The sequence below is a fragment of the Phodopus roborovskii genome, unplaced genomic scaffold (genome assembly GCF_943737965.1).
Source record: "Phodopus roborovskii unplaced genomic scaffold, PHOROB, whole genome shotgun sequence".
In the NCBI taxonomy this organism is placed as follows: Eukaryota; Metazoa; Chordata; class Mammalia; order Rodentia; family Cricetidae; genus Phodopus; species Phodopus roborovskii.
This window is the reverse complement of record NW_026126482.1, coordinates 7,982,501-7,993,426: the sequence shown is the minus strand read 5'-3', so window position 1 is coordinate 7,993,426 and position 10,926 is coordinate 7,982,501.

The following is a 10,926-nucleotide window of genomic DNA, read 5'->3' as shown; positions in this document are numbered from 1 at the left end:
GCCAAGTAAGGTGCCTCATGCCTGTAACCCTAGTACTCGGGAGGCAGAAGCAGACAGGCAGTTGTGAGTTCCAGAAGAGCCTGGATGGTAAAAGAAGACCCTGTTTCCAAAAAGCCAAAAACATGCTGGGCAGTGGTGGCAGTCGCCTTTGATCCCAGCACCCAGGAGGCAGGGGCAGGCGGGTCTCTGAGTTTAAGACCAGCCTGGTCCAATAATAAGTTCCAGGACAGTGAGAGCTACATAGAGAAACCCTGCCTCAAAAAATAAAAACAATCAACACCACACACACACACACACACACACCACACACACCACACAAACACACACACACACCACATAAACACACACACACCACACAAACACACACCACACACCACACACACACACCACACAAACACACACACACCACACAAACACACACACAAACACACACACACACACACACCACACACACACACACCACACACACACACACACCACACACACACACCACACAAACACACACACACACCACACAAACACACACCACACACACACCACACACCACACAAACACACACCACACACAAACACACACACACACACACCACACACACGACAACAACTGGAAGGGGGATGAGGAAGGACAGTGTGGCGGCTCATACTTCTTTTTGGGGGTAGGGTGGAGGCAGGGTTTCTCTGTGTAGTTTTGTAGAGCAGGCTGGCCTCAAACTCACAGAGATCCACCTGCTTCTGGGATTGAAGGCGTGCACCACCACTGCCTGGCCTTATACTTCTAAACCTAACCCTTGAGAAGCTGAGGCAAGAGAGCAGGAGTTCAAGGCCAGCTTCAGCTACATAAGGCCCCCAAATCAGGTGAGAAAGATGATTTACCGGATAAAGAGGTTGTGAGCTAGCCTTGTGACCTGAGTTCAGTTCTCTGGAACCCACATGGTAGAAGGAGAATACCAACTCCCAAAATTGTCTTCTGGCTTTCACTTACACAGACATACATATATACACAAATATACAAATAAAGTGTAATGAAAAGTTTAAATCATAATTTAAAAGATTAAGATCCTGTCCGGAAACACCAGAAGAGGAAGAAGTGGTGGCTCATCCTTGTATTCCCAGGGTCAGGAAGCCGAGAGTGGACAATCAATGTGAGTTGCAGGGTAACCTGGACTACAAAGTGAGTTTTGGTGCAGCCCTACTTCAAGACCAAACAAAGGGAAAGGAAAGAACAGAAAGAAATAACAGCCCAGGCACTGATGCCTCTGGGAGGGGGTAACTGAAATCAGACAAAAATCAAACTGGATTGGAAAAAACCCACATTCGCCAGGCGGTGGTGGCGCACGCCTTCCTTTAATTCCAGCACTCGGGAGGCAGAGGCAACTGATCTCTGTGAGCTCGAGACCAGCCTGGTCTACAAGAGGTAGTTCCAAGACAGCCTCCAAAGCCACAGAGAAACCCTGTGTCAAAAAAAGAAAAAGAAAAAGAAAGAAAAGAAGAAAAAACCCACATTTGCCAGGCAGAAGTGCCTTCAATCCAAGCATTCAGGAGGCTGAAGCAGGTGGAGCTCTGTGAGTTTGAGGCCAGAAAGTAACAGAACTAGCTCCAAGACAGGCTCCAAAGCTACATGGAGAAACCCTGTCTTGGAAAAACAAAACAGAGAGAGAGAGAGAGAGAGAGAGAGAGAGAGAGAGAGAGAGATGAAGGAAGAAAGCCCACATTTAATGGATACAACACTCCCGAATGGCTTTCTAGCCCCCCCCCCCAGAGAGGACAGGAAAGAGGGACCAGAATATCATGTGTCTGTTTTCTGGGGAACAGTTTAAATACCCTGTGGGAGTGGCCTTGAGCATCTCTGGGAGAGGGGTCATCATTTGGCAGCTTTCTGAGATGCAGAGGGGTTTGGAGAGAGATAGGGGAGGAGATTTGGGATGTAACTTCTACCAGAACATTCCAGACTGTTTGGGTCTACGGATGCCAGGGGCTGGGGTGAAGCTTCCTCCAGAACAGTGACCTCTGCACATCCTGAGGAGTGAGGAGCTAAACAGACAGAGGGAGGTGTGGGGATTTGAGCAAATGACCCAAATGTCCCTGAGTACCTCCTACCCACCAGGTATGCTCTCAGTGGCCTAGCATCACGTGAAGGTAGCATGGCCCCTGCCCCCAGGAGTGAAGATAGGTAGCCCTGGCCCCTGCCGCCCAGGAGTTTCCACTTAAACAAACATTCAAGAAAATGCTGACTCCGGTTACACAAGGATCTCTGAAGGTCAACTGTTTGACAGTCCTGTCAGGACTGACCCTGGTGAGGGTCAGGAAAGGGCAAGAGGGAGTCCTTTCTAAGTGGCAGGAGGACAGTGAGTGGGAGGAGAACATTCTAAGGAGAAGGGGCCAGGCCCCACAAAGGGCTGGAACAAGGCAGGCAGCCACAGGGGAATCTGAGAAACTCCAGGTCGCTAATGTGGACAGACCCAAGCAGATGAAGCCAACTGTGGAGAAACCTCAGAGACTCCAATTTTATATCACCCCAGGGAAGAGACCAGAGAGCCAGCGTCACAGGGACGAGGGGAGCCAGGTAAGGTGGTTGTGCGTTTGCTTAGAGACATGGCTGGGAACTGGAGCACAACTTCCTCTGGGGACCAAAGCAAGGGGCCAGAGAGTGTTTACAGAGCCACAGCTCACTCCACTCCCGAGCCCTGACCTGAGACCTCCAGGTCACCGCCCTCCCTACATTCCAAGGCTGCAGCAAGACCACGAGTTTCCAGGTCGAGCATAAAGAATTTGCCAAAAGGGAGATTTTAATCCCAGCACTTGGGAGGCAGAGGCAGGTGGGTCTCTGTGAGTTCGAGGCCAGCCGGGGCTATATAGACCCTGTCTTGAAGGAAAAGAAGGAAGAGGAGAGGGAGGGAGAAAGAAGCCGATGACGAGGAGGAGGAGGAGGAGGAACTTGCTAATGGGGTAGGGGTGGAGGGGAGTAGGAGAGGGCTAACTTGCACAGGTGAGGCTGAGGGCAGCTCAGGTAGGGGTGCAGCACTTGCTCAGCACCCACAGGCGGGCTGGGTGTTCAGGGTTTGTGGACAGAGAAGGGTGAAAACAGATGCCAGACCAACACGCTCTTCTAGGCCCCGAGGAAAACAAACGCAGAAGCTGAGTCTGCTCCACTGGACCCCTATCACGGTGCTCTGCACCCAACCACCCCTAGGCTCTTTCCTACTCATTTCCTGGCCCTTCCCTTAGCCTAGCTTGCTTCTCCAGTCTTTGGTTTACAAAGGCAATAAATCAGAAGAGTCAAGGGTGACACACTGGGATACTGGTGCCACCTCCTGGTGGGCACAGGGAGTGCAGCATCTTGTTTTGGCCTACTTTGAGCTGGAAACCTATGAAGCAATGTCTTCTCCAGGTGGTGGCAACCGGGGTATTCTTGGAGGACAGTTTTCTTTTAACTTTTTTTTTTTTTTTTTTTTTTTCTGAGACAGGGTTTCTCTGTGTAGCCTTGGTTGTCCTGGGACTTTCTCTGTAGATCAGGCTGGCCTTGAACTCACAGAGATCTGCCTGCCTCTGCCTCCCAAGTGCTGGGACTAAAGGCGTGTGCCACCAACGCCCGGCTCTTCTAATTTTTTATGTTTATTTATTTTATCTCATGTGTATGAATGTTATGTCTGAACACTCTTCAGAAGTCAGAAGAGATCATCAGATCACCTAATCACAGATGGTTGTGAGCCAACACACAGGTGCTGGGAATTGAACCCTGGTCCCCTACAAGCACCCTTAACCACTGAGCCATCTTTCCAGCCTCCCCTGGAGGACAGTTTTCTCCAGAAAGAAGTTGCTAATCCATGCTCAGGGGAACTGCTAAGTAATTGCTTCTATTCACCCCCCCACACACACACACACTTCAGGACTGGGTCTAGGCTCCCTAACACAACCCAGGCCTATAGGGTATGGCTTCCTTCCTTAGATTTCAGTCTATCCCTCCCACACAAGTGCCTCCAACCCAGCACAGGGTTGTTCCCTGTTTCTCTTCCCTCCTTCTGAGGCTCCAAACATACGCTTCTTTCTCCATCCTCAGAGATCCTCCTGTACCTCTGTAGTAGCCATGGGTGAGGGAGAGGAAGAGATATCTTCAGGGAGATGGAGGATGCCAAAGACTAGAGAGGAAACCAGAGCCGACGGATCTCACGGGCCTTGGTCAGGGCTTGGGCCTCTCAAGAAACACAGAATGTTTTCTGCAGTAAACGGCATGACCACGTGTGTGTTTGGAAAGCTTCCCACAGAGCTGCAGGTACTCAGGGAGGAGCAGGCTTAGGACCCTGGAGTCCAGCTATCCTTTAATGGTGGGAACTCCTCTACATAATTCCCTTGCTAAGTCACATGGCGTGACGGTGCATCATGAAAACCAGTCCCCTCTGTCTTTCAACCAAAATAAAAGCTAAGTGGGAGCAAAGAGCTGGCCCTGCAGGTAGAGGTGCTTGCCACCAAGCCTGAATTCAGTCTCTGGAACCCACGGGGTGGAAGGGCAGCAGAGACTCCTGAGAGCCGTCCTCCACAGGTATCCTGGGGCGGGTGCCCCTCCCCCATTAGACCCATGTCTTGTTTTTAAAGCTGAGCAGTAAGTAGTTCCTTTAGGTGACTCAGTTCTCCTGAGGATCCTCCCCACATCCCAGTGAGGGACAGGTGGAATGGATGGTCAGAGAAATCAGACGGCCTGCCTGTCCAAGATTACCCAACCAGAGTTTGAACCTACCTGGTCAGTGTATGTCCCAATCTGGAGGCAGCAGCTTCCAGTCCTGAACTAACAGACCTGCTCCAGCCTCTGCTCACCACCTGGGGGCTGTGCAGCTTAGGAGAGCTGGCAGAGCAGAGCCGCCTGAGCCTGAGCAGCGAAATGTTAGAGAAGATAGATCATTTTTGTGCTGTTTGTAAAAGGGGTGCTGTGATGGACTGTTAAGGATAGAACTTTACTGTCTCCCATAATGTGTATATATAATATAGTATACATATATTCACACACTTAGTATAGATACATTGTAAGCTGTTGAGACTGCATTCCCAGGTTCTTCTAGCTTCAAAAACCAAATAACCTGCCAGGCATGCTAGTGCACACCTTTAATCCCAACACTTGGGAGGCAGTGTCGGGAGATCTCTGTGAGTTAAGGCCAGTCTGGTCTACAGAGCAAGTTCCAGGACATCCAGGACTGTTAAACAGGAAAAAAACCTGTCTCGAGAAAACGAAAATGAATAAATAAATAACCAGAGAGAACTAACTAAACACTTTCACACAAACATTATGCTGATTTTATTTATTATTTGCACATTTATTTTGGGTGTTAGGGACCAACCCAGAACTTCTGTGCATGTTGGGCAAATACTACTGGGTGCAACCCTATCCCCAAGCGCTCCTTTTGAGGCAGGGTCTTAGTATACATCCCTGCTTGGCCTAGAACTCACTCTGTAGAACAGGGCTCACCTTAAATCTCGGACATGTGACTGCCTCTGCCTCCCAGAGGCCACCACACCCAGCTCAGCTCCAAAACATTCTTTCACTGCATTATTGGCCACTGTGCTGGTTACAAGGGGACAAAACACTCAAGCAACTAGCATGAGCATAACTATGCACTTAGATATATAGCTTAAACAGGAACATACCCTTAATAGTAAGCACCGAGGATGGAGCCCAGGGCCCAGAGCATGCCAGGCAAGTGCTATAGTACTGAACTCCACCCTACCTGGCCCTGTCCCCAACACTTATTTACTAAATGAATGAGTTACATTGAGCCTGTACCTTTGAAATATCCAGGACGCTGAGTTTGGAACTCTGGGCTCAGGCATCACTTGGGTTTGTTTAGGAGATGCAAGGAAACATGGGTGAGACCCCTCGTGCCTGGGATGTGACTGAGAACACTTGCAGTTGATGGGAGAACAGGGTAGGGAAAGAAAAGGCAAGCCCATCTCATGGAAACCTCACTTAGGAGGGGATCAGAGGATTCCGGGATGCCAACTGCCAGCAGATTCACCTACAATGGTGAATCTACACTGTCAAAGATCTGAAGCCAGATTATAGCGGGGACAAAGGTCATCTTGACCAGTGGACAGGAGAGGAGAGGCTGGGCCTGGAGAGAGTTGTTTTTCTCTTAAGTGGGGGGTGGGGGAGAAAACAGGAAGAGAAGATTGTCTGGGAAAAGAAGGAAGACACGGGAGCAAAAGCTGAGCAAGCACAAGGGCGGATGGAAGGACTGGGAGCCCAGGAGGATGCGGTGACCGACAGCCCAGTCCCGCCCCTCCTGTCTGAGCGCTGACATCGCGGAGCTGCAAATCCAGGTTGATGGGCACCGAGCGACAGCTGGGCCTGGGGCATACTGGACAGGACAAGAACGGGGGTCTTTCCCGGCTCCGCCCTGCTCGCAAGGTTCGCTTTTCTCCAAGGTTCCTCATTACACGCCAACAACATGGCCTTGGCCCGGGCGGCGGCCGATTGGCGCGCGACAGCCACGTGACAAAGGCGAGCCCGAGTCGCCTTCCCGGAACGCAGACCCACGTGCGGCCGCGGCGGGCGCGTGGTGATGCCCGCGGCGTTATCGCGGGTTTGTAGGGCGCGCAACTGGGAAGCGGAGGTCCAGCCCCCCACGCGCCTGTCCCGCCGGCTGGAAGAGGAAGTGTCCCCAAACCTGGTGCCAGGACATCGAGTCCTTTGGCTAAGTCTCATGCTTCTCGCACGTTTCTCAGGCAGGTCCCTCGGTGATCGATCCAAGGCTGTGTTTTAATCTGGATGTGGTACCCAGGCCTGTAATGACACCATTGAATGGATCGGAGCCCAAGTTCAGCACTGACTACACAATATGGAGATAGCCCCAGGCCAGCGTGGACAGCTCAGGATGGAGACGAGAACAAGGATGGAGGAAATACAGGAAAAGAAGTAGTATTTTAGGTTTGGGGATTCGTTCAGTTGCTAAAGACTCCCTGGGCGAGCGTGAAAACCTAGGCTCGAGCTGTAACACCCCCCCCCCCAAAAAAAAAAGCATGTGATCCTTTGTTAGACAGCACGGGGAGATTGAGACGGGAGGGTCCCTGAAGCTCACTGGCTTGCCAACCAGCCCAGCCTAATAGCGACCCCTAGGTCCCAGGAGAATGGCTCCTGAGTAGTGACAGGGAAGGTTAACCTCTGACTGTACACAGAGAAACCCTGTCTTGCAAAACCAAAATAAGTAAACAAATAAATATATATTTTTAAAAAATAAACAAAAAACAGGACTCTTCTTACCTTGTGTTGGAGATTCTGTATGTGTGTCTGTGCATGTGTGTGTCTGTATGTGTATGTGTGTGTGTGTGCGCGTGCCTGTGTCTGTGTGTCTGTGTCTCTGATTTCCGAACCTTGTTTCATTAGCTTCCTAAGACTTTTTTGGGGGGAGGGGCAGGGTCTCATTATGTAACCTTAGTGGGCCTTGTAACTAGATATAATCAAAGTGACCAAATGAAAGGGACAGTGACAGCCTACTGGCTGATTAGACAACCTGATTATACCTAGTTACTAAACCTCTTACTCATCCTCAGTGCTATTTTAACTATTAATTATTCGTGCGTGCGTGCATGTGTGCGTGTGTGTGTGTGTGTGTGTGTGTGTGTGTGTGTGTACTCACCAGACTCTCCCCATGTGTACACGTGGATGCCAGACATCTTTTATCACTTATCACTTACTTTTTGAGTTAGTGTTACTCAGTGAACCTGGTGCTTGCTGTCTTGGCAAGACAGATTGGTCATTGAACCCCAGAATCTGCTGGTCTGGATGCCTAGCGGTCGGAAACGACAGCCCTTAACTGCTGTGTCACCTCTCAGCCCTCACTTAGTTTCTGTAGATTAGTTTGTTTGATCCAGGGTTTCTCTGTGTAGCCCTCACAGTCCTGGAACTTGCTCAGTTGACCAGGCTGTCTTCGAACTCAGAGATCAATGCCTGCCTCTGCCTCCCAGTGCTGGGATTAAAAGTGGGCACCACCAACCACCTGGCTTGAATGTTTAGTTTTCATTGACATGCATCAACAAAGTTGGAGCCACAGTGTCAGTTTGATATGGGTGACTGTTGAATGTTCAGCATATTAAGACCCTGGGTCAAACACAACTGGACTGAGAAATATCCCAATGTGGATCAACAAGATGGCTTCGAAGGTAAAAGCATTTGCTTCCAAACCTAAATCCTGATGTCTTTTTTTTTTTTTTTTTCCTGAGACAGGGTGTCTCTGTATTGCTTTGGAGACGTCCTGTAACCAGCTCTGTAGACCAGGCTGGCCTCAAAACTCACAGAGATCTGCCTGCCTCTGCCTCCCGAGGATTTAAGGTGTGCACCACCAACACCAGGCGAATCCTGATGTCTTAGTCAATGTGCATTGCTGTGAAGAGACATCATGACCAAGGCCATTCTTTTTTTCCATATAGTTTTTAATTGGAAGCTTGCTTAGTTTCTGAGGATCAGTCCATTATCATCACGGCAGGATGCATGGTGGCGTGGTGCAGGCATTGGGCTCAGGGCTTACATCCTGGTCTATAGTAGGCAAGCCGGAGGGGGGGGGGCAGAAAGAGAGAGACTGAGCTTGGCGTTGTTTTTTGAAACCTCAAAGCCCACTGCTAGTGATACACCTCCTCCAACAAGGCCATACCTACTCTAACAAGGCCATGTCTCCTAATCTTTCCCAAACGATTTCACTAACTGATGAGTAAGCATGTAAATATCCTATGGGGTCATTCTCAACCACCACACCAGACGGTCTGAGTTCAATACTTGGATGACACCTCTGGACTTTGTGTGTGTGTGTGTGTGTCGCACGCTCTCACACACACACACACCGGGGTTCCTGGGAAAAACTTTCATTAGTCTTTAGACACCTGGGCAACGGTTCTCAGAAGACAAACTTGATTAAGTAGTCAGCTCCCCTGCTGGAAAGCTGGAGCTCCAGGGGAGCTGGAGATGGTTCACACAGCCGGGCGACATCTCCGCAATCAGGAATGGCTGGAGGAAATGCAGGGGTCACAAAGCTATCCCAGAGCCTGTCAGAACCAGAGATGGCTCCAGCGGCAGCCATGAGAGGTCAGCCATGTCCCCCTTCGAGCCTGAGTGGAGCTGAGCCCTAGGACTACTGGGAATGTGGAAATGCTGCGATGCCACAGCAGCAGCCCCACACCGGAGTGACAGGGCTCATGACATGAAAAACGACTGCATTATGGAGGGCTAAATGAGGTAAATCTGTCACTGTACTGGTGAATGGCTTTTCCTGGGGACGTGTGCCTAGATGTGGTTGCAAAAACAAACAAAAACCCAGCTTCATAGAAGTCTAGCTTACTAAACCAGTAGGTTTATTGAGGTTATTCACAGGAGTTCGGGTAAAAGGTTACTGGAAGAACCCGGATGACCTGACAGGCAGCTGCCTCCTTGGAGCTCCTGCAGAACCCGCAGGCAGCTGACTGGAGCGGAAGGAGGTGCTAAGCATCACTCCTTTGTTTCTCTGTGTAGCCCTGGCTATCCTGGAATTCGATCTGTAGACCAGGCTGGCCTCAAACTCAGAAGTCAGAGATCTGACTGCCTCCGCCTTCCAAATGCTGGGATTAAAGGCAAGCACCACTGTCTAGCCAAGCATCACTCTTTTGACAAACTGTTGAAGTGAGGGGACTTTTTTCTAGACGTAACTGATGTTATTGTTTGTGGTTTACTGGTCTTTTCGTGTGCTCTTAACCTGTGGGGTACCACATGGCACTTGCTTGGAATGAGAGACTATGGGCTATTAGAGATCCAGTGCTAACCCTTGAGCACCTTACAGATTTGGGAAAACATCTAGAAAAAGAAAAAAAAAACATTAAAATATCTGTTAAAGGAGGTTTGGGTTTTTTTTTTTTTTTAATTAAGAAGATTTATTTTATGTGTGTATTTGGGCACCGCATCTGTGCCTGATGCTATCAGAAGTCAGAAAAGGGAGCAGGATCCTCAGGAACTGGAGTTATGGACCATTGTGAGCTGGCATGTGGGTGCTGGAAATCGAACCCTGTCCTCTAAAAGAACAAGTGTTATTAGCCACTGAGCTCTCTGTCCAGCTCCCTGTTAAGGAGTTTAAGCAAAATCACTCTGCCTGGTGGGAAAAGGTACACTTAGGATACACATAGTTGTGTAAAAATCCAGTATCAGAGGTGAGTTCCGTTCCTATGGGGAGGCCATGAAGCCTGAGGCCCCAAACACCATGGAGACTATTGTTATTGCCATTGGCTCTATGTCTACTGTGATGGCTGTCCTTGGCTATCAACTTGACTACATCTGGACTTAACTAAGACACAAAAATGGAGTTTTGCTTAGTGTGAAGTGGGAAGATCCATTTAGATCTTTGTGGTAGGAAGACTCACCTTTAATCAGGATTTTGAGGTGGGAAGACACACCTTTAATGCAGATATTTTGATCTGGGAAAACCCAGCTCTAATCCAGACCATGCCTTCTGCTGGAAGACTACATAAAGACAACAAAGGAAGCTTTTGCTCTCGGCCTTCTTAGTCTTTCCTCTCTAGCAAGCCCGTTCCTTCCCTGGTGTTAGAGCATTGGACTTCAGTATTCCATCATATACTAAAGACCAGCTGAGACATCCAACTTATGAACTGAACGACTACTGGACTCTTGAACCTTCCATTCACAGGCAGCCTTTGTCAGCTTAACTGGGCCACAGTCTGTAAGTTATTCTAATATATCACCTTTCTCTCTGTCTCTCTCTAATGGAGTATTGTTCAGCCATAATGGGAAGAAAATAAGACACCTTCTCTAAGGTTTAGGAAACTCCAGAGAGGATGTAAAAAGGATGTGAGGGTCAGATGTGGGGCATGATGGTGCATGCCTTTAATCCCAGCATTGGGGAGGTAAAGGCAGGCCAGCCTGATCTACAGAGAGAGTTCTAGGACAGCAGGGGCTTTACAGAGAAAC